The sequence below is a fragment of the Rattus norvegicus genome, chromosome 6 (assembly GCF_036323735.1).
Source record: "Rattus norvegicus strain BN/NHsdMcwi chromosome 6, GRCr8, whole genome shotgun sequence".
Classification (NCBI taxonomy): domain Eukaryota; kingdom Metazoa; phylum Chordata; class Mammalia; order Rodentia; family Muridae; genus Rattus; species Rattus norvegicus.
In genome coordinates, this window is record NC_086024.1 from 25,306,612 (window position 1) to 25,331,750 (window position 25,139).

Here is a 25,139-nt window from a genome sequence, read left to right on the forward strand (position 1 = left end):
TAGTTTTCCTAGGACCTCTGCCTAGGAATGGTACTGCCCAAAGAGGACTGGGACCTCTTGCATCAGTGAATAATCAAGACACTATCAAACAGACACACCCATAGGACAATCTAATGCAGGCAATTCCTCAGATTAGGCTCTTCTGTCAGATGACTCCAGGCATGTCAAGTTGAACACGAACATGAACAGGTCCCAGATGTGTCTTAATCAACTCAAAGAAGGATTTGTACTGGATCATCGCTCATCATGTCTCAAGTCTCCCCAGCCTTTGCACACCTTTCTAAATCACTGCTCTTTCTTTTTTCTTTTCTTTTCTTTTCTTTTTCTTTTTTTCTTTTTTCTTTTCTTTTTTTTTTTGTAGTTCTTCTTTTTTTCTCCATCTTTATTAACTTGGTTATTTCTTATTTACATTTCAATTGTTATTCCCTTTCCCGGTTTCCAGGCCAACATCCCCCTAACCTCCCTCCCATTCTATATGGGTGTTGCCCTCCCCATCCTTCCCCCATTACCGCTCTCCCCCCAACAATCACATTCACTGGGGGTTCAGTCTTGGCAGCACCAAGGGCTTCCCCTTCCACTGGTGCTCTTACTAGGCTATTCATTGCTACCTATGAGGTTGAAGCCCAGGGTCAGTCCATGTATAGTCTTTAGGTAGTGGCTTAGTCCCTGGAAGCTCTGGTTGTTTGGCATTGTTGTTCATATGGGGGTCTCAAGCCCCTTCAAGCTCTTTCAGTCCTTTCTCTGATTCCTTTAATGGGGGTCCTATTCTCAGTTCAGTGATTTGCTGCTGGCATTCGCCTATGTATTTGCTGTATTCTGGCTGTGTCTCTCAGGAGAGATCTACATCTGGTTCCTGTCTGCCTGCACTAGGCAAACTGTGGACAGAAATATTCCAAATGGAACTGCACTAGCTACCTTAATTTTTAGCACACTTAGTTAAAGTTTCAAGAAAGCATCTCCCAAAATGACAATTGCAGCAAATGAGGGAGCGGTTGGGGCAACTTAGCCTAGTATAGCCACAAGTTTGTTACATAACTCACTGCTTGGAGAGGCTGCCTCTCCTTAACTATTCTCACTGTAAAAGAGCAGTACAAATATTAGATCTTAGCTGTCAAATTTAATTTATTAAAAGGTTGAATCATGCTTTTTTTGGATTGGGTATGTTACCATATACTTTTCAAAAAATTTCATAACTACCTCCCAGTGAAAAGATATTGCTATATATCCATGAACTAGATGAGTGAATGGGGGTGGGGGGCAGCTCTCAGCACAGCCTCTTCCTCTTTGTTCTAAATGCTCTCTACCTGTCATATTTTCCAGAACTGGTTCCTCTCTGTACAGTTATTTGTTTCACCTACGGGGAGAATGCGTATGAATGTTTTTCCTGTTACTGTGTTCAAGACCCAATCCATCTACTTCACCTATATAGCAGAACTATTCTCAGAAGCATATGTTCATAGTAATTCTTTTCCTTTCCTTCAGTCATAACTTCCAGCTTCTGTAATCTCCAATTTCTGCTTCATTACTCCAGCTATCAGTGAATGAATTCTATTCTTTACCCAACTTGTTAGACAAAATTTCTTTTTATTTTCCTATCTTTTCATTAACTTGATTGAAGCAAAGAAATTACTGATAATTAAAAACAAAATTGACTAAAGCAGGCTCTGTCTGGAGTTATTTTATAGCTAATAACGTGTCCAAACGTAAGTCAAGATGCCTGTGGTCATGTTCTGTTTTATGTGCAGGTTACCTACTGTGCCAACTCTAAACTCTCTAATGTTGACTTTAATAATCTGCTTATGTCTCCATAGCCTAGATATGCAAGCAGAGATTTCATTAATTAGACACTATATAAAAGCACTAGAAGTTTTGTTGTTGTGTTGGCATTTGTAAATGACTGAATCTACATGTGAAATACATATTACAAAATAATTACCAAGAAGTTAATCGAAGTATGAGCCCTGTATAGCCAGAGTCATAGAATGAACCTGGTCTGCTATGGGGCTGAATATTGAGAATTCAACATTGAACAATGGGTTTTAGTACCTAGTTTCCCAATGTACTTTCATTCCCTACTTCCTTGAACTATTAAAAAACAGACTTATCAAAGCTGTGCTGCCTTTAATCCCAATACTTGAGAGGCAGAGGCAGATGGGTCTCTGTGAGTTTGAGACCAGCCTGGTCTTCAGAGTGCATTCCAGGACAGCCAGGGCTACACACTGAAATCCCACACACATAAAAATCAGTCATCACCTAGCTTGTCTTTGCCTTATTTGGACATCTTGCTAACCGTTCTCTATGGGGTCTTTTTGCTCACTACATTCTCTCTTTGATTTAACAATCCTGTTTCTAAGGAAAACAGGCCTCTCTACAGCAGTCATATATGTAGGCTTATGGATCACAAACATCTTAAAATCTGCCAGGCACTGTGTACTTGTTTTACACATGTGTCAACTGTTATAATATTTAATTGACTTACAGAGGCTTTAAAGATTACATTTTTTTCTGGGACGCCTAAATGAAATATCACAAACGAAATAATTTAAGACAAAATTACAGTGACAGTGCTAGAGGCTGTTAAGTCAAGGCTGCGGTTTGGGCAATCTTGGCTATATCTGTCACCTCTCCTGGATTGGTTAGCACCTTTTCGTACTAGCCACAGCATCTGCGCATTGGTGTGTCTGATACCTAAGTTCCCTCTGCATTAGATCTTCAAAGATTTTATCATTTTAAATACTTTTTCTCTAACTATGAATGTATTATGATACACAGAGACTTACAGACTGAATCTATGAACTTTACTGGATATAGATATATGCTACCATATCTCTACAAGCACTTTTACATGTCAACTTGGCTAAAGAACATTACCCAGAGGTAAGCCTACCCAAAGTCTAGATGCACTTGTGTATGTGCTGTCTCAGATGAGATTAGCATTTAAATCACTAGGCTTTGAGTAAATCAATTCATTCTCCATGATGGGAGTGGGATTCACTTAATCAGTTGAAGTTCTTAATAGCAGAGAATCGAATTCTGCCGGAGGAAAGAATAGTGCCCACAGATTGCCTTTAGGCTCAAAGTGCAACTTTTCTCTGTGTCTTCTGTTGCTGTGGTATCCTATAGATTTTCAACATGTCACCATGGTGATTGGAAATCTGTAGGATAGACTAAATACACATGCGTACAGAGAAGTGGAAAAGACGTTGAGAGTGGGCTTTGCCCTATATCAGTCTATGCAATCTATACAAAATGATATGTACTTGGGTTTGTAAATTTAATACAGGCCAGAAGATATAAATAGGGATTAAGAACAACCTCTGACACAATAAGCCCCTTAGTCATCCCTCTGTTCTTTGCTGTTTTATATTGTTCCTGCCTGTTCAGGGCACAACCATTTGAACATAATATTCAAATGAGATGCAACATAGGGTTATAAAAATTCAGTATAGAAATATTTTCTACAGAAGACCTGAATGTTTCTTCACTACCAACAGTGTGGGTTCTTGGTAAAAATGTTTGTAGTCTATGGGCAAGGATGTCTCTTTTCATTTCAACCATAATAATCAGGTACCGGTAATCCCAGACATTGAAATATTCAAATAATCAATTTTAAAGGGGGGTGGAAAAAGTCTGCTTCCATTCAAAATCAAGTAATCATAGGGTATAATCATAAAGCCTGTGAAGATCAATAAACTTTGTGACTTTTTCAGTGTACTCCATATGATTGAATTAGACTGTCTCAATATAAAGACTTAGCACTGACCCTCATTAACGCTGGTAACAGGAACCTATGCTTCCTGCCTGGTTATTTTAACCCTTGACCTTGGATTTATTTTCACGATAATACAATTACAACATTTCTTCTTCCCTTTTCTCTCTCCAAACTCTCCAATATGCCCCCTCCCAATCTTCCTTCTCACGGTCTCTTCTAAATTTTTCAATAATTATTATGTGTGTATGTATGTGCATGCATATATATAATTTATATGCATGTATATGTGTATGTATATATGCATGTGATATATATGTATAATGTATATGTATATATGTGTGTGTATATGACATTATATATACATTATATGTGTGTGTATGTATATATATATATATATACGCTCTCCTCATCCCATTTAGCATGTCCACTCTTGTGTTACCTTTATTCAGTTTCCATTTGGATACTCATGTTGGTTAGTCTTTATGATTATAGCTTCCAATATTATGTGGAGACACAATCTCACAACAAACTTCCCAATTCTCTGGATCTTATATTCTTTCTGGGCCTTTCTTTCGTAAAAGAAAACCATAGATTTCTTTTACGATAGAAAAGCCAAAATAAGGAATGATAATGTGGTGAAAATTTCTTTATTTCTAGGAAAAAATACATTGTCTTGTCTTTGCATCAACATCCAAGTGAAAAATTCAAGTTTATACTTGTTTTTAACCTCTCAGTTGTATCTTCCTAGTCTTGTCTCTCCCTCATCTATGTTCTCTTGTCTTTGTTTTACAATGTCTCTTAGATTAAAGAATAAAGTATAAAGTAAAGATTAAAATATAAATTTTTTTTAAAAATGCAAAAATCTCAAGAGCCTGCGCATTTTACAGAATTGTATCTCTCAATGACTCTATAGTCTGATTATTTTCTATTTTAACACTCAGACTTTTATGTCTTGTGGTAATAATCAACTCAATATCAGAGGGGAAAAACACCAAGTGTAGAGCAACATATGTTTAATAAACAAACTATCTGAAATGGAAATAAATTCTTTTCTTTTTAAAATTTTAATTGAAAATAGATTCTTTTCTCATATAATATATAAGTATAGTTTCCCCTATCTCTACTCCTCCTAGGTCCTACTACTACCTTCCCTCTTCCCAGATTCATTTCCTCTCTGTTTACTTTTCAGAAAAGAGCAGGCTTGCAAAAGACAACAGCCAAACAAGACAAAACAAGAAACAATAAGACAAGGCAAGGTGTTCATACTGAAGCTAGACAAGCAACCCAACAGGAAGAAATGAGTCTCAAGAGCAGGCAAAAGAGTTATAGGAATATTATTTCCCACTATTAGGACTCCTACAAAAATAACAAACTAATAACTATAACATGTATGGAGAGGACCTAGTGTAGACCCATGCAGGCCCCCTGCTCTGCTTGCTGCTTCAGTCTTTGTCTTTCCTCCTGATCTTTCAAAGGATTTACCCATCTCCTAATGGAGGAAACCAATAGAGACCTCCAACTTAGACCCTCTGTCTCTGCACAGTTTCTAGCTATGGGTAATGTGCCTGTTCCCACCAACTGTGGGAAGAAGTAGAACCCGTGCTGGACACTGCCTTGATGGCCAGAAACTGGAGACTGGATAACCCAAAAATCTAGGGTAGAATAAAACATGGCTGGCCTTAATAAATATTTTTTAAATAATCAATGAAATGATTCCTTTTTTTAAAAGACTTACTTATTATATATAAGTACACTGTTGCTGTCTTCATGCATACCAGAAGAGGGCATCAGATCTCATTACAAATGGTTGCTGGGATTTGAATTCAGGACCTCAGGAAGAGCAGTAGGTGCTCTTAACCACTGAGCAATATCTCCAGCCCCATGATACTCTGCTACAATCATGGATCAGTGTCTTGACCACTCACCATCTTATTTCCATGTTAGAAATTTCTCAGCTTCATTCTTTGGGCCATAATTCCCATGGTTCTTTGATTAATTCCTTGTGCTCTATCCAAATCAGATCCTAGACTGATATCATCCTCCTGGACATTTTTTTCTCCTGGAGAATGGCTAACATTGCTTTGATAGCTAGCAATGAGTTAGTTAGCAATACATAGAGCACGCACGCACAAGCGCACACCCATAGACACAAGCAAACACACACACACACACACACAACCTTATAACTTTAATAAAGAGAAAAGAGAAAAGAATAAAGTTAAAAGTGTTTATGATAAATAAAAATTAAAATATAAACTAGTAGAGCCTTTGAATATAGCCACACCCATTCCAAGAGATGATTTTTATGTCTGTGAGAGATTACATTTGAACAGGTCTTGAATAAACAACCTAATAATGCATCTCCAGGTCCTACAAGAACAAAACAATACAAATCCAAATCAAGAAATAAAAATAAGGATAGACATTAATGAAATGGACACTGTCCTAGTTCCCTTTCTGTTGCTGTGGTAAAACACCATTAGCAAAAGCTAACTGATGTAGAAAGGATTTGTTTGGATTACAGGTCCTAATAATAGTTCATCTCCAGGGCAGAAGGCTGGAAGCATGACTATGAAGGAGTGTTGCTTACTGGATCATCCTCCTTGCTTTCTCAGTCAGATTTCTAGACAGCTCAGGACTATTTGTCCAGGGATGGATGGCCTCTCCCACACCAATCATTAAGAAAATGCTTGACAGACTTACCTGTAGGCCAGTTTTGTGGAGGAATTTTCTCCATTGAGAGTCCTCTTCTTGAGTGACTCTAGCTCATGTCAAGTTGACATAAAATCAGGAAACAAAACGACTAATGGAACAATATACACAATTAACGAAACTGAGAATTTATTCTTTGAGAAACTTAAAAACTCATAGCAAGATTACTGAAAGGGAACATACAAAAGAGCAAATGACTGGCTATGCCAATGAAATTCTGAGAATCAGTGAGGCATACTTTGAAAACTAATGATTCACAAACCAGGAAAATATAAAACTGGAAAACTCTCTAAACACATATGACATTTTAAAAGATCAATCAAGAAGAAATAAACAGCTTGGACTCATAGCAAGCAACGAAATTGAAGCAGTAATTAAATATATCCACAAAGAAAATGCTGGGTTTAGATGGATAATTGTTGAATTCTATCAGACTGAAACTAGCACTTCACAGATTGTTCTACCAAACAGAAAGGGAAGGAACAGTATGAAACTCTTCTAATGAAACCAGCATCACTCTGATAGCAAAATAAGAACTTGCAGAAAGACACCAGAATTTGTCCACAGAGCTAAGTCTGTTAACGGCACTTTCTAAATAGGACACTTAGGAAAGTCTGAATGCTGCCCTCATTCCAGTGTCCAGAATCCATGTGAGAGATCACTGGATCCCCTGATTTAATTCTGTGTGTTGGGTACCTCTGGTTTGCTCTACTGTTGGCTTCTCCGTGTTTCTGTCAATTCTGTTGGTTGGAAAAGACATATAAGAGGGGAAGGAGGATGACCAGTTCCAAGACAGCCTTGGAGTGCATGTTAAAACACTTCAAGGAGGGTTTTTGCAAACAAGGATGGGTATGGTGTCCATGTCTCACCAAGAAAACTGATTCTCTCTCTTTTGAAGTCGGGTGATCCAGTGAAGGATTTCTGGGCACCATAGATGGTTCAGACCATCTGGAATGTGGTTATTAAAGACCTCTAATGCCATGACCAGTTTCCTTATACTGATCTACGGCATTTTCCAGTGCAAGAACCATCCCCCTGTTTTAAGTTCTGAATCCACTTATTGGGGAACTAAATCCCCTTGTTTGGGCCAGATTATCCAGTAAAAAAAAAAAGAAGAAGAAGAAGAAAAGAAAACTCTACTTGTTATCTCAGTCTCACCAGAAGAAGTTGGCTTTTCCCACCAGATACCCCAGCATGACCTTCAGTAGCACCTGAAAAGGGGAAGTACTTTTCCTAGTCACAATGGGAGTGATACAGGTAGTCTCATCTGCCTTGGGCATTCTCTTCTCTCTACACATGCATATGGGCTCTGCCTATGGGTTCTCCAGGAGGACTGTCCCTTGTATAGAGAGTTCCTCCATCCCCTCTTCAGGTATCCTGTGTTGGGTCAAAGACTCAAAACTTCCCTCACTATCCTTCCCTGATTTTTATCATCTTTTCAACAAGCAATCTGTATAATTGGGAAGTGTGGACCCTTCCATTCTCTGGAGAAAACTCACAATCTCATTAGTCTCCTCAAGACAGTCTTTTTTTTTTAACTTTTTTTTTCTATATTTTTTTATTAACTTGAGTATTTCTTATATACATTTCAAGTGTTATTCCCTTTCCCGGTATCCGGGCAAACATCCCCCTCCCCCCTCCCCTTCCTTATGGGTGTTCCCCTCCCAACCCTCCCCCCATTGCCGCCCTCCCCCCACCAGTCTAGTTCACTGGGGGTTCAGTCTTAGCAGGACCCAGGGCTTCCCCTTCCACTGGTGCTCTTACTAGGATATTCATTGCTACCTATGAGGTCAGAGTCCAGGGTCAGTCCATGTATAGTCTTTAGGTAGTGGCTTAGTCCCTGGAAGCTCTGGTTGCTTGGCATTGTTGTACATATGGGGTCTCGAGCCCCTTCAAGCTCTTCCAGTTCTTTCTCTGATTCCTTCAACGGGGGTCCTATTCTCAGTTCAGTGGTTTGCTGCTGGCATTCGCCTCTGTATTTGCTGTATTCTGGCTGTGTCTCTTAGGAGCGATCTACATCCGGCTCCTGTCGGTCTGCACTTCTTTGCTTCATCCATCTTGTCTAATTGGGTGGCTATATATGTATGGGCCACATGTGGGGCAGACTCTGAATGGGTGTTCCTTCAGTCTCTGTTTTAATCTTTGCCTCTCTATTCCCTGCCAAGGGTATTCTTGTTCCCCTTTTAAAGGAGTGAAGCATTCACATTTTGATCATCCGTCTTGAGTTTCATTTGCTCTAGGCACAAGACAGTCTTTTACACCCACCAGCCAGCCTGAGATGATTGTCAATAGCTCGTAGCCAGTCTCTTCACAGCCAAGGAGTGGAACAGAATCTGGATTGAGAGTAGGAAAGCCTTCCTCAGTCAGGGTAGAGATAGCTTGAGAACGATGTAGCCCAAACACAGTGGATTCTCCATTCTGCCCAGCCTGACAAGGAATGCAACCCTAACCATGGTAAGGAAGCTCTGGACTATTTTACCCAGGCCCTTTTAGGAGGATTGAAAGCTGCTGCTAGAAAACCTACCGATGTATCTACACATTGAGGTTATACAAGAGCCTCAAGGATTGTCCTCTAGGCTCCTGGATCCCCTGTGCTAGGCTTAGTGGATATTTTCCCTGTATTTTCAAATGTACCAGAAAACCAGCAAGCAATCAATATGGCTTTTTTCATGAAGTTGACACCAGATATTAGAAGGAAACTTCTGAAATTAGAGGGGCTAGAGGATATGAATAAGTCCCACTTACTGGAGATTGCTCAAAAGGCTTGCACTAGCCGTATTCTGAAGAAGAACAGCAGAACAAAAGGTTAAACCGAGAAGTCGTGGAAACAATCAGGAACACTGATAGCAGAGGTCTCAGAGGACAAAGGCAGAGACACAAGGAAATGAAGATGCTAGAAAAACCAGTGTGTTTATTCTAAGTAAAAAGAACATGGGAAGAATGAGTGCCCAAATCAGAAGGACGTAGAATGGCCATCCTTCATTTAGCTAAGAACTCATCTGAACAGGAATTCATTCCACTGAATAAACCCCACAAGTTCAAGGTAACATTAAAGATAGAGGAAATCTGTTAAATTCCTGGTCACCACGGTTAATACATCAGCAGCCTGTTCAGTCCAAGGGACAGCAGAGCAGAATGCTTTCTCTTCCTGGGTAACCTTAGATGGTGAACATTGGACACAATACTGTAACCCACCCCTTCTTTGTCATGCCGGACTGGCCCATCCCTAATTGGGAGGGAATTATTCCAAATCTATTATCTACCATATCCTTTAGGGAGGCTACTGCTCCCTTTATTTTGAATCCCAGTGAGCCCCAGTGTGTATTCTTGTGACCTGCCCCCTGTTGGAAGAATACCTCCTCCTCCTCCAACCAAGTTTGATAGCCAAAAAATAAAGTTCTCAGTCTTAGGAATATCTGTAGAATTTGCAACAGCAAATTTGCAAGCCTGGAGTCTGGGATAAGGATAACCCACTCGTATTGAATAAATTGAGGGAAACAGTCACATACATTAATTACATCAGGATGAAATCTTTAACTAGGAGCTGGAATATCCAGGAAACTGGGAGACACTGAATTGATTGGCATAGAGAATGAAAATGAACTTAGGATGGCATTGGATCAGAGGTGCAGCCTAGCAATATATCCTAGAAGAGAGGCAGTAAGCCAATCCAGCCTGGCTGGTTTTAGGTGTGCGTGCACTAAGGTGAACTCTATCATCAAATTGAAGTTTTAGGGGAAAAATCTTCATTTTCCATCCTATACTTATGCATGATTGTCATATATCACATGAATCATGAAAAAGATATGCTCAGTGAACAAAATCTTACCTATCCCAAGGTTACATTTCAAAAGAGAAAATAACCCACACCCTATCCCTAGAAACCAATTTCTCTTCTTCCTGGACCCACAAAAAGGAAGCCATCCGAAGTAACTGAGAGTCACTTAAGTAAATCTTGGTTAAACCTGTTTCCCTTATGGTGTATCAGCTCTGTCTAAACTTTCTCTTTGCTTGTTTTCCCTTCCTTTTTTTCCCACAAGATGCCTAGAACCTGGAAAATCTTGGTGCAGACAGCAGCCACCATTAATATTTTGGTATTACATAGGAGATCAGTCAAGGTTGACCTAAAATCCATGATTACAATAGTGGATAGGCATCGTGGTACTACAAGGAAGGAACATAGGAGTCTCTTGGAGTTGTGTTGATTCTCCAAGTTGTGTTCTGAATCTTAATAAGGATGATTATTACTTGAGTAGCATCTAAACACACATATGATCTTGCACATGCCAATCCCTTGAGAAACCAAAGCAAAAATAAAACTTAGAAATTTAACAAGTAACATTTAGAGAAAGTGATACGAAGGAATAAAAGAGTTCTGTATACTGGAAACCAAGAAAGATATAAATGGAAAGAGAGAAGTCATCTACTAAATCATGCCATGGGTTAACATGGGAGTTTAGAACTGATCACTAGATAAAGCCATGGAAGTCAGTAGAAACTTTGGTAATGTCATACATGTTGGCAGACCAGGAATCTAGTTAGTCACATTGCAGCCATATTTTCTGAAAGCATATAGAAAAGGATGTTAGGCCAGGCTATAAGTTTACAAGCTAACCAATTGTGACACACTTCCTCCAGTAAGGCTATAACTCCTAAGATTCTACAACTCTGCTGATACCACTAGCAGCAGAACACTGCATATTTAAATTACCTCACCAGCAGAGTAAGAATTAAAACCTCATGCTGGAAGTAAACATGTATGGTTCAAGGAAAGAAAATTATGTGAAATGTCATCAGGGAGCAAAAAGGTAAATTGAATGATGAGGCTGGAGAAACTCCTCGATGGTTGAGTGTGTTGCTGTTCTTGCAGGGGATCTAAGGTTTGTCCCAGTACCTATATTGACCATCTAACAACCACTTGTAACTCCAGCTCCAGGTTACCTGTGCTCTCTGCTGGCCTCAGAAGGTAACTCTACTCACATCCACCAGTCACATACAGACACGTATGCATATACATAGTTTTAGCAAATAATTAAGAAAGAAAGAAAATAAAGAGTAAGCTAGCTGAGCAGGTATACTGTAAAAGACAGTCAGCATTAGAGGCCAATGGAGGTTCTGGGGTGTGAACTTGCTCTGAAGTCAGTTGGTATGGTTGAGAGCAGACAGAGTTGAAATTCAACCAGACTTTGGCCTAATAGTACAGAAATCCTCAATCAAAGGCACCATGCTTATGAAGTCCTGTGACCTGGAGCTGGGCTCCAAACAAACTCTCTACTCCAAAGCATGCTGGCCTGGCCATCTCCTTGAATACTGCCCCACCCTACCTACAGGCCTTTCTACACATAGTTTCCCTTATTTCAACTTGAACTCTTCCAGTTCGTTTTTTCTTAACCTATACCTTAGTTCTGATGCTCCATCCTCAAAAGGCCTTCCCACACTACCTGCAGTCCTTCCTATATCACTTTTTTTGGATGTTGGAAGTTGTTAATCTGACCTATATTCAGCCTTCATTTGGTTTTATCTTTGTCTCCACAGGGCTGAGAGAGAAGACCTCAGTGGTACCGACCATATGTTTGTTGCTAAATTCACTACCTAAAATACTACATGAAATCTGCTAGTCCAAAGACAAATGAATTACATGAATAAGTATGTGAATTATTATATTCAGTGATGTAATTATCTAATCAAGTGATGAAAGCTACACACAATTGAAATAAGATTTCCAAAGCTTTGTAGCTCTTTGGGGGATTCTTATATGATGCTGAAAACAGGGTTTGATCATAAAAAACAAAAACAAAAAACAAAAAACGAAAAACAAAAAACAAAAAAACCATGTTCAAGTTGAAATAAGGGAAACTATGTGTAGAAAGGCCTGTAGGTAGGGTGGGGCATAAATATTTGGAACCCCATAGTTGTGTTCATTACTTGTTTTGCTTCCTTTATGAAGTTTTATAAAGAAAATTTATATAAATATTGACCTTCTTCTTGTCCATAAAGATAGAAGCTAAATAAAAGTGAAAACAAGCTTGCTTGCTCTTCGTTCTTCCCTGCTCTTGCCCTCTTCCCTGTCCCTTCTCTCTAACCGCTGCCCACTTCCCTCCATGTGTTCATAGCCATCCTTTTCTCTCCTCTACTCTTTTTCTCTCATTAAACCTCTCCATGTGGGAGAAAAAGTGAAAACAATAGTAATCAGTACACAGAATTTAGAATCTTCTTTCTCAGAACCAGTTTTTAAGAAAACCACAATTCTCCATTCTTGAAATTACTTTTCATTTCAGAATACTGCTCCTGCTGTCTGTTTTCTCAATGCCTTTATTTAGCCATTTTCCTGTTCAAAATCCTGGCATTTCCCTGATGTGTTAATTTTAGCTGCAAACACCTAATCAGACCTTTAAAAATAATTTGTAGCTTGGCTAAGCTTCTGGAGGAAATATGAGTGGTGTTTCCAAGAGGCTGGCATGGCTCCAATTAGAAAGATGGAGAAAATAAAACACAACAGGATGGTAAAATGCATCGAGGGGCAGATTGCATTTTATAGGGAAAGATAACTTTGTTCAGCTTCAGTCTTCATGTGTTGCAAATATGTTCAGCACCCCAGCATCCCATGGGCCTTAGCATCAATATTTATTTGCTGGAATACTTCACTGCCTCATAAACCAAGAGGTAATGGACCATTTTTATTCTTAGGGGGGTGGGAGTCATGTTATACCATTGAGTTTCCCAGAGTTCCCTATCTCCCTTGCATTTCTGTGAATGGATTCTCACAAATATGAAAGAGGATCAATAACAAGCTTTGGCCTGTGTATGCTTAGGTATCAACCACTTCTAAATTTCCATTAAATGTAACTCGACTCAAACTGAGATTTAGGTTATCAAAAATTTAAGGCTGTCTGGTTTTGGTTTTCGTTTAATATAAATTCTAAAATCTTTATGGAGAGAATCCTAGCACTTAAAACATCAATTGAAAAACTGATGCTCTTCCAAAATAGAGAAAAGAAAAATCTAAAAATATGGTCTCTTTGGGGCCCTTAAAAATTATGAAAATATAGTGCACTAAGTAACAAGAGGCATTGTGTCCAGTTCACCGTAGCATTATGCACAGTCCATGAGAACAAGCGTCATGAGGAGGGAGCAGTGATGGATTTCCTGTCCCAATTCCTTATCACTGAAAGGACACAGAGAATTATTCATAAATACACTCCCTAGAAGCATCCTGGTCTTTGTCCATCTCCTCACTAATCTAACTAGATGCTTACTCTCACAAACATTTTATCCCATCAATATTTTTCATCACTAGAAGCTGCAGTGCAGTATCCAGACACTGGACCAGAATAAGCTCACTAATCAGATTTTGGTTATCCATTCCAACAAAGCATCTCACTACATGAACTGGTTTACACGGTATATCCTATAGTACTGTTTTTTTTATAGAATGATCTCTCTCTCTCTCTCTCTCTCTCTCTCTCTCTCTCTCTCTCTCTCCCTCCACACACACACACACACACACACACACACACACACACACGCACACACACTTCCTTCTTGTATACCCACCCTCTCTTATTCATACACATGCACAGAAAAGATCTATAGAGAATAAGTTAAAAAGATAGGCTGAAAACAAAGGAGATATTTATAAGATTTCTCAAAGCATCGGATACATGAATATGCATTATCCATAATAAAAAGAACGACACAGGATATAGAGCTTTCCAAATATACTTGGCCATAGTTCTTGTTTAAAAGAAGAATCCTGAGCCTCAATTGTTTATTGAGTCCCACCTATTATGCATCCTCTGGTCTGAGCAGCATACAGAAATGTAATGTGAACCACCCCCCACCACCCTAAAGAACCTTATACTCCAAAGAACACACCATATTCTTTAGAAATGTCCCCTCCAGGAAGACAGCCACTATTCAGACAGAGATACCTAATTTGAATTAAGTGAAGAGATTACATTGAACAGTCTTATCTCCAATAGGAAGAAGACCCTGAGAGGGAAGGAAGAACTCTTAAGAGAAGGGAAAGAAGGACGAGAGAGAGAGAGAGAGAGAGAGAGAGAGAGAGAGAGAGAGAGAGAGAGAGAGAGAGAGAGAATAATAGGATGCACAGGAAAAAGAAGCAGAGGGGGACTATTTGGAGAAGGGCAGGGATCCAAGGAGAGGAGGGAGGGGAAATGGTTAAGGGTTAAGGGTAGCGTGAAGTGGAGATAAATGTCACAGATAAATGTCATTGTCACGGGGTTGGGGATTTAGCTCAGTGGTAGAGCGCTTGCCTAGGAAGCGCAAGGCCCTGGGTTCGGTCCCCAGCTCCGAAAAAAAAAAAAAAAAAAAAAAAAAAAAAGAACCAAATGTCATTGTCACACCAAACTCAACCCTGTTAGTTTCCAGGCTCACAAATTTTATTTTTTTAAACTTCTCAGTTCCTTAGTGGCACTGTCATATTTCAAGATCTGAAATACCCACATAGTGACTAATAACCACAACATTGCATGGTGCAGAGAGTATATCCACCATTATACAATGCTCCACTGGACAGAATTGTTCTAGAACATTCTTCAGTATCTATTAATCATACACCAAATGAGTATAACCTTCATGTATTACATAATTTTCTTTCAAAGAACCGAAGTGTTTTCCAGAATTTATCCAGCTTTTTACTGCATTTATTGTCATATAAAAGTTAAGAAACTTCTCTCTTAATAGTAAGAAAATATTCATAGTTCTGTTATTTGGGTTTTCTGCCTTCTTTTATTGAAAATATATTTCTTTGTATATTATACTCTGATCATAGTTTTCCCTCTCCACAACACTTCCAAGATTTCCCCCAATGGCTGTTCCCATCCAAATCCTTTCTGTCTCTCATTAGAAACAGTCATCTAAAGAATAATTGTGAAATAAACCAAAATAAAAACAAAGCAGAATAGGACAAAGCAAACACAAGAAAAAAAGCCAAAGGAAAAGCAAAAGAACATAAATTCTTAGAGACACACATTTTCATACACACAGGAATCTCATAAAAGTAATTATGTTGTAAAGGCTAAAAAATATGAATTTAAAGAAATTAAGGGCCATGTATTTTTGAGTCATATGAGTATGCAAAAGACAAAAATCAAACTCGCATAATTTTATCTCTACACTTGATGCACTTCCTATCACATGATAACTGTGAGCCTTAGAAAACCATGATTTAAAAAACACTCCCAGGAATCTATCGTTTATGCTTTTAGAACATTTTTGCAGCTCCTAAGGTATATAAGAATAATTCAGCTCTAAATCATGTTTAATATGTCACGCCATTGCAGATCCATGACTCAGTGTATCATGATTGTCAGAAGCTTTCTTCAGTCTTCCAATTATCTTTGTCTTCAAAGGCAGAAATATCACAAAACAATTTTTCTACATTAAATATAGAATATACAGAGTTCCTATGACTATACCCCAAGAGAACTCTGAATTAAAGTACTAAATTGGAGTTTCCTGAATATCATAGTTAGAAGAACAATCTGATTTTAAAAGGATCAAAGCATCTTGAAGGTGTGTCAGAAAAGACCTCTTGTTTATGAATACCGTATTAAAGTAGTATTGTTAGACTAAGTTACTCTGTTCATGAGGACTGTTTGATGGCAGTCCAGAAGATATTATAATAAGCAGAGCCTTGGGCATCATATCCGGAGACAGCTTCTTAGGCTGATTCAGGGAGTGTTTGTTGTGAATGTGTATGTTGCAATAAGTTTTGTTTGCTTCTTTCTTTACAGACATTGCCTATACAACCAGATTTTATGTAAAACTTAAGGAGATCAGCTTATAAATATGATAGATAAAACTTTTTAGACTTTTCATACAGAAGAGAGAAAAGTTTCTTCCATATAACAAGCAGGTAGACTAATTTAGAGAGTTTTTTATTTTTTATTTTTGTGCCTATAATTATATCATTTATCCCTTCACTTTCTTCCCTCGGGACACTCACATACAGCATTCCTTCATGGCTTCTTTTCCCACTAATTGTTACAATATACATATATGTATGTAGCATGCATCTATTATTCCTAAATATGTAAGTATAACCTGCTAATCTGTATAATGTCACTTGTATATATGTTTTCAGGGCTGACCATTTAGTATCATGTGAACAATTGGTGTGTTCCTCTCTTGAGAAAATGACTTCTGGTCTCAGCATTCCTTAGCTGTCTGCAGTTCTGTGTGTGGGTTTGAGACCTCATGGACTTTCCTCTGTTTACTTTACCATGCCTATTGGTGCTGTCCTTGTTCAGGTCACATTTAGACTAGCTAGACTTAAGATTCACAAAACAGGAAGGAGTTTGTGCCTGGTACTTGGACCAGCAACCTACCCAGAGCTAGTGAGGTCAGGGATCTTTCAGGAAAATGTACAGATCTCATTACCAAACTAGTAGAACCCTTAGCTACATTCTAAACTTTTGTGTTCACACCCACGATAAATGTAGTCTTCACCTCTCAGCAAGGAAGCTTCTTTTTGCAACAGACTGAGACCAGTTTAAAGAGTAATAAAAAGTCCTTCCCTTTAATATGCTGAACCTGTTGGTCCAAGACGGAAACTGCTATTGATTTAGTATTGTGGCTCATCTGTGTCTCTGCATTTCCCTGTGTGAACATCAAGTCATCAAAAGGAGGACACAGTTGCTTCCACTCAACAAAGGGGAGTTGAAAAGACAGAAATGGGACCTTTGTGGAAGTCTCCAAAGTCATAGGAAATGCACATATAAAATTTCCATTCTTCTCAGTTAGCACAGGTATATTTCTTAGGAGGTGGTCTTTGGGCCAGGCGTGTGACTCAGTGCTAAGCACTGAGGCAACATGTACAGGCCCTTGATTTCTTTCCCAGCACTGAAATGAATGCAAATGATTGAGTTCTAATACGCAGGTACTTATAGAGTTTTAGACTTAAGCATTGCATTAGTCAAGGATCTCTATGGAATAGAAGTGATACAGTAAATTTATATTACAAAGAAAACCCGGGGTTGGGAATTTAGCTCAGTGGTAGAGCACTTGCCTAGTAAGCACAAGGCCCTGGGTTTGGTCCTCAGCTCTGAAAAAAAAAGACATTAGTTTGGCTTATACAGCATGTTCTGAGTAGCCCCAGAGTAATAGCTGTCTTCACCCTGAAGAGACTGAGAATTGGGCCTATATGCCTAAGGAGTCCCAATCTGGCACAAAAAAATCTAGAAAATTCCTGAAGGGCTGATGTTGTTTAGGACATGTTGAAAGTGTTCTGATGTTCATGAAGGTTTGCAGCAGCATCAGCAATAGTAATACATGACAAGGGACTTGTTTCCAAAGTTAAACAAGTTGACAACCAAGATTAACCATGCTGGGCATACATTATAAGATTATGAAACAAAAATCAAACAAAAAGAACAAGAGGAAGCAGGGAAAAGGAGGAGGAGGAAGAGGAGGAGGAGGAGGAAGAGGAGGAGGAGGAGGAGGAGGAGGAAGAGGAGTCAACGTAAAAGTAAGTTTAGGCCAAGTAGCTGGGGACATGCTTGTCATTCAGTAGTAGAGCAGTTTCTAGTATGTGTGAAGTCCTGTGTGAGATCCCCAGCACTATAATTGAAATATGTACATGAATAACATAAGCTTCAGGGCCACATGATCTGACATTTATTTCCTGAGTCTGAGATTTGCCCAATCAGATGGATAGACCTAACAGAATCAAAAGCCACCCTCCCCAGAACAATTTCTTGCAAGCTTCTCTTTCCCCTGTGACTTACTGAGGTGGAAATGGCTTTAGGGGCTATGGGAATGGCTTTGTATCACTACATCCTAAGCTACCTACCAACCCAAATAATGGCAGCAGACTTCATGTGAGTCCTCGAAAATGAACCCTCACTGCTGCTCTAGTCACACCTCCCTGCCAGGGACTGCTACATAGACAAGGAGCAAATTCGTATTAGTTCCACGTCATGAAGGCCCATTTGTTACACGAGTCAGCATACCCTGGCAAACACAGACATGTGCACACAGGAAAAAAGAAGTCAGAGTTGGTGCTTCCTAAGCTCTAAGAGTTGTATGTGACCTTTTAGGTGTTTTTAATTCTTTATCTAAAGTTCTAAACTGCTTGAAAAACGTTGAGTTTTCTTTTACTTATGGTGTTTCATGAGAAACAATAAAACTCTGTAGGATCAGAGCATGACTAGAATTTTATTGATGACCCAAGGCAAAATAAAATTCAGCCTGCTCTTTTGCAGAAATATTAGACCTGCTGCTCTTTTGGCAGTAAAATCTTGTTTTGTCAGCAGCTACTGAGAGTCGATACCACTCTGAGGACCCATAACAGCCTACATGTTAGGAAACTAGCTATTATGCTTGGGAAACTTCCTTTTTCTTCTTTTGCAACGCACTCTTTCAACCTGACTTTTCATAGTTTAAATAATCACAACGGCTCTCAGAAGGTAGACTCCCAAAACAGTTCGCGCCTCTATTTGTGTCCTAATCACATAAGGTAGAGGGATGTTATGAAAAACAGCTAAGGACACGCATCAGATCACAAACATAAGAGATGCGAAGGATTTAAAGATCACTGAGCAGCCCTCCTTCTACTACACAGGTAGAAAGAGAGACCCAGAAGGGTTGTGGAAACTGCAACGTTCCATCTGGACTCAGGGTAGTCTCCAGAAAGCTCATTCTCTAGGCAACTCCATTTTCAGTGCTCTAGAGTTGCGGTGCTTTGGCTGTTTCTATGACATTGTTTTTTATTTTCATTTGAAAACTGATACTTTGATATAAAGATTGTGTAACACCAGACCAGCAAAAATAACACTTCCAACCCCTAACAAAAGCTGTTACATAGATGATGCTCAATAAAGCTCATTGATTAAGGTTATGTCTTTCCCATTACACATACTAGTGTGAGAAATAGCAATGTTCTCATAGTCTAAATGTTTAGAATTTCCATTTTTAAATAAATTGGGAAAACAGAGTAATAGATAAATATGGAGTATATTTTAGAATTTAAACGTGTTTTCTATCATCATTATCATCATCATCATCATCATCATTAATTCATTCATTTATTTACATCCCAAATGCTGATCCCCATCCCAGTCCCTCCCTCACAGAGTCTTTCACCTCAACTTTTCTCCTCTTCTTTGATGAGAGGGTGGGGTCCCCTGGGTATCTCCCCACCTTGGACACATCAAGTCTCTACCAGATTAGGCACATCCTCTCCCACTGAGGCCAGACGACGTAGCCATAAAGACTGAGCTCCCTGACTGCTACCTATGTGCCTGGAAGTGGGCTTGTTCCAGCCCATGTGAAACCTCTGGTTACTTCCTCAGACTCTGAGTGCTCCCAGGAGCCAAGGCTTTTTGACTCTTTTTGTCTTCCTGTGAGATTCCCATCTACTTCAGGGCCTTCGGTTTTCCCCCATTTCTTCCATAAGTGTTCCCAACCTCCATGTAATGTCTGGCTGTGGATATCTGCATCTGTTTTAGTCCACTGCTGGGTACAGCCCCTCAGTGGACAGTTATGCTAGACTCCTATCAGCAAGCATAAGAGAGCATCGTTAATAATGTCAGGGATTAGTATTATACCTGGGATGGGTTTCGACTTGGCCAGTTATTGATTGGCCTTTCCTTCAGTCTCTGCTCTATCCCTGCATTGCTTTTAGACAGGATAAGTTTTGGGTGGAATGCTTTGCAGGTGGGTGAGTGTCCTTATCCCTCCACTGAGTGTCCTGTAGCCAGGCAGGACTTCTTCAGGTTCCTTGTCCCCACTGTTAGGCATTTTGGCTAATGTCACCCACATGGACTCCTGGGAGCTTCTTCTATCCCAGTTATCTGAATATCCTAGAGATTCCCTCCTCTCCTCCCACCTCCTACCTTCCACCTTCTCTCTATCCTCTCACTCATCCACCCCCACCTTCGCAAACCCCAACACCCAGTAGCTACAAATTACTATTCACTTTCCTGGCCCCTGCACCTTGCTCTCCCCACACCTGATCGTGTTACTTTTTCTTGTTAGATTGCTATTTTTAATATGTATTTATGTGGATTTGTATGTAAGTACAAGTGTCTATGCAGATCCTTCTGGAGCTAGTTAGAAGTGGTTGCGAACTACCTAACATGGGAACCAAACCTGTGTCTTCTGGAAAAATAATGTGAACTCTTAACTGAATCATGTCTGTATCCCCTAACATCATGCTTTATAATACAACATAAAGTAATTGCTACTTCTCTTTTAAACAAAAGGACAATAATTTTAAAGATTGTCATGATAAAAACTATAGGCATGTGTCTTATTTTGACCATAAAATAAGTATATAACAGAATAGAATATATGAGTAACAATTTTGAGGTACTAGACAATTGACAATGTAGACAATGTAGACGATTGACTATGAGATGTAGATCGAGAAAAACAAAAAATAGTAGCTGAGTCTTGCATCTGCTTTTGTATTCTACTCTTCTATACTGGAGCTTGGGAGATGAAACAAAGACTTGACTTGTGGCAGAGGAAACAACATAAAGACCTAACTAACCAGAAAGCTGTAAAATACTATTTTTAAAATAATCATTTAAAAAACACTGTGAGCCTAGATTTTATATTTCAGAATAAAGAAGAAATAATTAAACTTTCAGAAAACAAACAGAGTCAAGAGTGTTTGTCATTATAATACACATTTCCAATTAGGCTGTATGACCCCAGGTCTGAACATATGTCTATTCCAGAGGTCAGCACCTTTCAAAATGAGGGCCAGGTACATCAGCTGCTTGCCTTATTGTTCATGAGTCATAATGGTTTCCAAATATTTACATGATTGGAATAACATCTTAAAATGAGTCAAAATTTTGGGTTAAGTAAAAATTATTCAAACAAAATTATTGCATTTATAAGTAAGGTTTTATTGGAAAGCAACCACTATAACTTGCTTTAATATTGTCAGTGGCTATTTCACTTCTCATAGGCAGAGCTGACCCCTGTGACAGGGACTATATCATTCATAAGGCCTGACATATTTACTAAGACTTTTCAGAAGCACCATGCAGAGTGAAGAACACCATTAGCAATAAATGTTTATTTATAGCATTTGCATGTTTTAAATTTTATTTAAAGAAAAAAATGGCATGGATTGTGTGTTTGCCATATGTAAAAGTAAAATACATTCTTTTAAAAATGATAGCATGGGGACAATAAAAGCACAGTGTTACATCTGGCTTAACTATCCTCTTGGCAATAGTCTGTGTTTAAGGCTGCTATCCCAAATGACATGGGCAGCCTACAAAATGATCATTTAGGTACTATTGTTTTGAAAGCTGAGATGTTCAAAGTAAAGATTCTGCCAACACAGGTCCTTAAGAAATCCCTGATTGCTTTGTTGTTATTGTTGTTGTTGTTTTGTTGTTGTCATTCTTGTTGTTTGCTAGGAGATGATTTGTCGGTGTATTGGGGGGCATCTCTACTGCACAACTATTTATGTATGCATGTGAGTGCATGTGGTCATATAACAGGATATGTGTGGATGCTGAAAAAATAAGTGCATACATGTTAGGGACAGAGTTCAGATATCTAAAACTTTTGTAACTATGAAGTAGGTGGGCCATCTGCAATCCAAGTATTCAAGAAGAGGAGACAGGATTCTTACAGCCACTTGGACAGTTAATCAACAAAATCATTGAGCACCGGGATCAAATGATGGACCCTCCTTTAATATATAATGTGGCAATGATTGAAGAACATACATGTCATCAACCCATAGCCTCTATAAGCAAGTATAAATAGGACCTGCACACCTATGTATACATGTGCACGTGAACATGCAGACAGACATACAGACATACAAACATGTATGCACACTTTCCAAAAGAGAAAACAAAAGACATAGAAGGCAATTCAAGGAAAACACTTGTGGTATGTAGTCTATTAATTACAAATTAAAATGACGATATTGCCATGAGATAAAAATAGGCTTTAAAGCAATAAGTATTAGCAAACATAAACATAAAGGAACTATATGATAGAAAAATTAATTGTGAAGGTTCAAACATATAAGTGCACCTAAAACTAAATCCTGAAGATGAGTAAAGCAAAAATTGACAGACACTTTGAAAAAGCAAAATATTCAGTAAATCTGCAGGTATCCCTGGAGATGTCAATGCCCCTTCCAAAAATCCTTGAGTAAACAGAAAAGTCAGTAAACAAGAAGGAGGTCCTATCAGCAGACCTTTAGAAACAGATGTATACACATCTATTTTGAGAACTCATGGCTTATTTACCAAGAACACTCATCCATTGAGCCATGAATCATGTTGCAGTAACTTAAAATGATTGAAAACTTCAACTTATCCCAATTTCATTGCTTGTTCAAAACATGTTTGAATGAGGCCTCTGCTGGTGATCTCTACAAAGCCCACACCATTCTACATGAGCACAAAGTTTAGCTCAGAAAGAGGCTATCAAATGAACTTTAAAAACAAGTATTTGGCTTTCTTCTTCTCCCTTCTTTCAAGAACTGGATGATAGCTCATGATATAGAGGAGAAAACTTTTCAAGGAGAGGTCCTTTTAAACCAAACGAGTAATGATCAAAACCCATGCAACAGGAAACAATGAAAAACTTGAAGTCTGTTCCTTCAAATAACTAAAATAGTTTTTTTTAACATTACATGAATCACCATAAAGGGAAGAATGGTACTACCAAAAACCATTCTTTCTTAATGCAAACAAAGACTTAGGAATGTAAGCCAGGGCTGCCCATTGTGTTGCTTTTAAAGATCTGTGCAATGTGTATCTGTTCTAGGACTAATCTGTCATGGTGAATCATGTGAGGCTCTGGCAACAAAGCCCATGAGGCTGTCTTGTTGCCCACTCTCTTGCCATTAATACAGTGTCATGTTGTTATTTCTTTAAAATATGTAATATGATATTTGGGATGGGAACTGTGTGACTTTTGCTTTGCATTGTTTTGCTCGGCTCTGCTCTGCGCTACGCTGAACTGTTCTATGCTGCTCTATACCCCTGAACCTCACTCTGAGCCCCGATTCTTACTTTTCCTTTCAATGTGGAAGGTTTCTGATATTGGTATCAAGTCAATGATTTGCTATAAGAAGTTATAGAGGTATTCTTGAATGTCAGAAAGAAAGTATGCAATATACAAGGAATAATGATTGCTTAGATATTGTGTGTGGTGTTAATTGAGCTAGACAGCTGGGAAAAATGAGAAAGATGGCGTAGTGGGAAGAGTCCAGCAGTTGTGAGAACGACATGCAACTTGATGCAGCAACCAACACTGGCAAAGGCAATGAAAGAAACTATTTGAGAGCAATAATTAAATTCATGGTAATCCCACAAGGTCTGGAAACAAGGCACATAGTAGATAAGTTTGGAGATACTATATAGATTGCTCAGAAGTAAAATGCAGATCTGGAAAATATGTTTTACAAATTGGGCCACACACCTGCAATTTGTATAGTACTGGAACTGAAAGCCAGAAACGGGTTTTTCTGAAGACCTCAACAGACCCACAGGTGAGAAACTGGACTTAGAGTTATGTAAATAAAGGCCCAAACACTTATTCAGAGCACCTAATTTAAGCACGTGGACTTCGGACAAATTAGATTAGCTGACATCCTACAAGGTGTAATTACTGAGTTCCTGCCTTTGAAATGAGAAATCCAGCCACTGAGCTCTATGTGAAATATAGCCATATGAGATCCATACCATGAATGGGAAGCAAAGGAAGCCTCCCTGGGAATGTAGACTGGTACCTCACTGGGTGGTATAGACTGGTACCTCACTGGGTGGTATAGACTGGTACCTCACTGGGGATGTAGACTGGTACCTCACTGGGGGTATAGACTGGTACCTCACTGGGGGTATAGACTGGTACCTCACTGGGGGTATAGACTGGTACCTCACTGGGGGTATAGACTGGTACCTCACTGGGGGTATAGACTGGTACCTCACTGGGGGTATAGACTGGTACCTCACTGGGTGGTATAGACTGGTACCTCACTGGGGATGTAGACTGGTACCTCACTGGGTGGTATAGACTGGTATCTCACTGGGGGTATAGACTGGTAAGTTAGCTTGGAGAGGAGCACCAAGATGGGCTTGAAGCTCACGTTCTAGCTGAGATCAAAAAGAAAAAGGGGGAAAAGAAAGAGGAAGAGGAGGAGGAGGAGGAAGAAGAAGAAAAAGAAAAAGGAGAAGAAGAAGAAGAAGAAGAAGAAGAAGAAGAAGAAGAAGAAGAAGAAGAAGAAGAAGAAGAAGAAGAAGAAGAAGAAGAAGCAGCAGCAGCAGCATCCTGTGGACATGCTCAATAACTACAAATAAAATAAAAGCAGGTCAAGTAAAAACCAAACCACACCCATCAGAAGAATGTGTTTGAAGATGTTAATATTTGTACTCTTTTTAAACTCGAGTGTCTGTATATCTGGAATGCTGATAGATAACCAGATGTCAAACACATATGCAGACACAAGACTAGACTCAGCAGAAGACACTGGTGGGCCATCTGGTAAGCCTGAGAATTAATCCTCAAACCCATAAAAGGCCATTTCAATTACTATGGAGTTAGCACATTAGTAATGGGCATTTATGAGATGAAATAACATTGCCTACTTCTGCTCAGTAATAAAAGCCATTGAAAGAATTCTAGTCCCTAATTTTATAAAGAACTTGTTTACATAGAAGCCCCGAAGTTTCCAAATTGAAAATCTCTGTGGAGAAGTTTAACA